This window comes from Carassius auratus, chromosome 8 (assembly GCF_003368295.1).
Source record: "Carassius auratus strain Wakin chromosome 8, ASM336829v1, whole genome shotgun sequence".
NCBI classification, from domain to species: Eukaryota; Metazoa; Chordata; class Actinopteri; order Cypriniformes; family Cyprinidae; genus Carassius; species Carassius auratus.
This window is the reverse complement of record NC_039250.1, coordinates 12,171,940-12,177,320: the sequence shown is the minus strand read 5'-3', so window position 1 is coordinate 12,177,320 and position 5,381 is coordinate 12,171,940.

Genomic DNA, 5,381 nt, shown 5'->3' with positions numbered 1-5,381 from the left:
CGAAAGTTGTTTCTTGGTGTTATTTCATATTCTTGCAATGCATTTGTTCCCACACGACTTTCTTTTTATTCATTTCTACGATGGAACACAAAAGGAGTTTTCTTTCATGAAAGCGCTAATTAAAATGCATTCATGTGATCTCTTTTTCCATGCAAGTTCAGTGAAGCTTAATAAAAGCAGAAATAACGAGTGAACTATCACCATCGAATATAATAGTCATCTAGTCATCACAGATGCTCATGTTCTTGAAAACTGACAATGAAGGTCATTTACTTTTCTGTGAAGAGAGAAACCGTTTCCTCACTGGAAATGAAGCAATCTCGATTCTGAAAATGCAACATCAGCTCACTTTTTTTCTTTTTTTTTTTTTTTTTTTTGGAAGGCGAGGCGACAGCTGATGAGGACAACTGTGATCATGATGCATCTTTCCTATTGAGGGATCCAGTGTAAACAAGCACACTTTGTTAGCAGGGAGTGCTTTTCTCACTGATTTCCCTGTCATATACGACAGAAGCCACAGCTTTAGAGACCTGTGACCTGCATGTGTCACACTCACTGGGTTTCCTGGAATAAGCGAAATCAACACGGCCGTTTGGGGAAATTTTTTATTTTTTTTTCTTCTTTAGCTTGATCACCCCCAGTTTCATTTTCAGAAGAAAAGAGACTGTACTTTTCCCCCTTCTTCAGAGATCACAATCATCTTGTTTTTTAACTGAAAGTCTAACCGATGTTTCAGATGGCATTTCACCTCTCCATTATTAGTTTTTCCATCCATATTCCTTCTGTCCCAAATCAGAACTGTGCTATTTGAGATCTGGTATTTGCTGAGAGGTGACTGCAGGACGTGATGTATTCTAGCACAATATTAACTTTATTCTGAAAAGGGAAGTAAGAAATGTCTTGACGGAAAATATCGACTCACTTCTGCAAAAAAGGCCAGTGGAAGTCCTTGCTGACCACCGCAGTGGATGATCGTCAGCTATATTTCCATCTGAGCACAGCTTTTTCTTGAAATATTTTTTTTATTTTTAAAGAAAAAAAATCTAAATATTTTCTCGCTGAAAAAGCTACAATACAGTTTTAAAAATTAGCAATTTGTTATTTAAAAAGAAATGAATGTCAGAATTTTTTTTTTTATTATTATTGATGGCAAATATCGATTTGTTTTGTGTTTGTGTCGAATTTTGGGAAATTTCAGAATTCTGAGAATTTTTTTCTGTTGCAAGCTGAGAGAGGCGAGTGTGTGCGTCCCATGAGGCTTTGCAAGCAAATTTGTTCTCTGAACTGGAATACCTACTCAGTAATGTAACTTCTGAATCGAGTCACACAAACCACACGTAACATGAGTGTGTTAATGCGTTACTCATTTAATTCCTAAGTTGAGCGTTATGATCTCTAACCAATATCAGAATCAAAGCCTGCTGGTATCATACCATCGCTAGTCTAATATCCCACATATGAGCAAAAGTGCTTAAAGGTGAAGTATGCCTATATAAGGGAATAACTCCGAGCACATTCAGGCGTAACCTAAAATTGTGTCCAGACAATTGAGATATACTGTATATTAATATTCATGTGTAAAAATGTAGACTAATACAGAAATCCATATCAGCCTACTTAATCATACATGAATATTTAATGCATTTGTGTGTGCTGTGACTGAAAAGTTCATAACTTTTTTGCTACAAGTAAACTTACAGTAGGCCTAGAACCAGATCGATGAATTTTGTTATATGAAACTATGAAGTTATATGGAAATGAACAAATTATCTGATTATTTTACTTTGTGAAGTTGCAAACAGTGAATATATATATATATATATATATATATATATATATATATATATATATATATATATATATATATATATATATATTATGATTATATATTTTTTTTTAAATGTCAAAAATAAATACATACAGTAAGTTACAATCATGATAGATCAATACTTTACTAATTATATAGTATTTTAATTTTGTATATATGAAAAAGCAACTTTTGCATTAGAAAAAAAAAGATTTGTATTGAATTTGTATGTGAAAAAAATGTTAGAAAAATATGAAAAATGCAAACGAAAAAATAATTTTTTTTTAAAGCAAAATAATTTTTTTTCTATTATAAATTTTTTTTCTAGATGAAATATGACCCGAACATGTTCTTGAAAAGCTTTGTGATATTCATCCAACAAAGCTTGTGTAGCTTGGCAAGTACCTTGCAACCAGTTTTGTCCTATTTTTTTATATTCTTTACCTTTCTTTTTCCATCTACGGGTGAACTTTATCTTGCCGTAAATGATTAAAATCAGATGAGCTGAACTGGAGGAATCTGTTCTTCTGTTCCCAGGAGAATGAGTCAAATCAGCCTCCGTAGCTCTGGATCAATATGACCAACTCGTAACGTCTGTTTTCTGCTCGAGTGCCCCTCCACATCTCATTCTTTGTTGTTACCCCTCTTTCTGACTCTCCATCTCTCACTCTTTCTCTCTCTTACATGAAGAAGGGGGGAAATTTGATTTGTCTGTAAATCTCTGATCTTCCTCTCTCTCTTCAAAGCTCTGAATTGAGTGTTTCTTCACTGACTCACCGGTGTAAACGTTCATCTCACCCGCTCTCATCTGCCCACTCAACATTATAACCCACGGGTTTAGATTCTAGTCACCCACCGTGGAGCCGGGGGAGGATTTATTATTAGAATATTATTATATTATTTATTTATTAAGATAGTATGTCAGTTGAAAGTTGCTTTCTGTTAAAAGAGCTCAAACATGCATCTGGAACAAGGCTTAAACTTTGTCTGTGAAACTAAAAAGCCCCCCCTAAAAAGTGCCTGGCTACGTAATAATTAGAATGTCAATGTTTTGTGAGAGTGTTCTGGTTGCCAAGGCGTTGCTATGCGATCTCTGTTTTAGAGTGTTTAGAGTTTAGAGTGTTTAGAGTTTAGAGTGTTTAGAGTTTAGAGTGTTCTAAATGGTTGCACGATTATGGGATCGCTAGAGTGTTATGGGTGGTTGCCAAGGTGTTGCTATGCAATATTGAGAATGTTCTAGATCAAGGTTCCTCAGATCTTGCCCTGATGTCCAATGCACTGCAGAGTTTTGCTCCAGCCCTGCTTAAAGTCACCTGTTAGAGATTTTCTAATGATCCTGAGGACACTGATTAGCATGTTCAGGTGTGTTTGATTAGGGTTAGAGATAAACTCTGGAGGAAAGTAGAGCTCGAGGTCCAGATTTGATGATCCATGTTTTAGGTAGTTAACAAGATGATGCTACGCAATATTGAGAATGTTCTAGGCTTTATCTGAAATCGCCTCCTATACCCTGAAAAAGGGCTATCTATTTTTAGTGGTTTTCAAGTACACTCATTAAATCCCACAATGCAAAGCAATAATGAGTGTACGAGAGTCGCACGTCTCGCCAGAAAATGGTGCCCACTGCTGAATCATTCATCCAGTCATTACCATACACAGGTACAAATTCATTTCTTTATTCAATTATTAAATCAGAGTCTATACATCATTTCCACGACAGAGTTTAATTTAAATCCTTTAATATTACTACTGGAGCTGCCAGTTTTAAATGATTATTAAACAGCTGCACAAACTATGCAAAATTGTCAGTCCTTCCGTTGCACTTGATGTACTCATCACTCACTTGTTTTTATTCACTCCTTCAAGTGAACTGAATAAGTGACCTAATGTAGGGAATAGTGAATGAGCCAGAAGGTCATCAGGGTTATGTGATTGCTAGAGTGTTCTGGGTGGTTGCAAGGCTATGTGATCTCTAGAGAGGTAGTTGCAAAGGCGTTGCTATGAGATCTATTGAATGTTCTAGAATCTAGATGGTTGCCAAGGTTATGGGATCGCAAAAGTGTTCTGGCTGGTTGTCATGGTGTTTCTATGTGACGTTCTGAGCACAGAGAACTATATTTTGCAAGCACATTACATTATATTTTGAACAGAAATTAACAATCGCAAAAAAAAAAAAAAAAAAATCGATTGAGCAAAGAAAGAACGATTCCGTGCTCTTCATTCTTAATTTTGTGCGCGCTCAACTCTTGACACACGCTCGCTCAACTTACAACAGCGTTACAAGTGTGCCACAAAATCAATCAATCGGAAAATTAAAGGTCAATTGTGATTGGCTGTCCAATCAAATCACTAGTAGGAACCAAAGCCCGTCTGGTCCGTGTACGTTTTGATCATTTCATTTACTATTTAGAATTCAATAACGATTAAAAAAAAAAAAATCTCAAAGCTCTTTATATTATTTGCATGTGACTTATCAACACCTAGTACATCTTAAAATATACAGCTCATGAAAAATAAAAGTTCCAGATGGACAAACATTGAATGTGTGAATAAACTATATCTTAAAATAAATTTGGAGTTAGGTTGAAAAAGCCAGATTGGGAAGTTTTAAGTAGTTGTACAGCTTGAAGTGTGAAGTTTATTCTTGTACACAGATATGGCATATTAATGGCAGTACACATGAAATTCATGTATATACCGATATTTGTCACTTAAACTATTGTAAATAGAAATCCTGTCGCCCCTTCTAGTGGACATTAAGTGTTAAGGCCTTCATTGCTCGGGTAACAAAAGTCACTCAGATTTTTTGGGAAGTTAATTCTGACCAGTTATACAGCAATGAGTCAGACGAGCCTGAAGATCTGAGCTTAATTTGGTGAAACATTAAAGTTCTAGGCCCGGTTCCCCAAAACTTTCTTATCGCTAAGTAGTTCTTAACCTGTTCCTTAACCTCTCTCTTAACCTTATGGTACGATTCCCGACACGTTTCTACGCTAAGTATATCTTCTGTAAGTCATACTTTCGTAAGGTTGGTCTGGACCATTCGTAAGCTCTCTCTTAGCGTTGTTTGAGCTCAAGACGCTACTGTACAGCAGTCTTTAGAAACCAGCGCAGCGCAGTACAAGTCAAACTATGGTATGTTGATAATGTTGTGGCTTAACAATGATTTTATGTTATTTTTTAAGACTCATAATAAATTATGTTCGCAATGGATACAGGCCTATTTATGAAGTTGACTTTATGTGGGATCAGAACTAATATGGTGGTAATTAGCCTAGGCTTTTTCGTAATGTAATTAAAGCAAATTGACAATCAATTTTTGGATAATTAAAATCTGGCAAACAATTTGTCTCTAAATGGCTAAGATCTATAAATGGCATGGTGGGTTCCAGTAAGCGACCAACTATATTGACTATGGCAGCGAACGTGTCCTTGTATTGAATCAAAGACGGAGCCAGACGCGGAGCCGTTTAGTCCATGTCAATTTTTTTTTATTCGGCAAAACTTAAGCCCTTTTGACATTTTTCCTGCCGAGGCTATATTTAAAAAAAAAAATTCGCCTCCCAAGACAGCT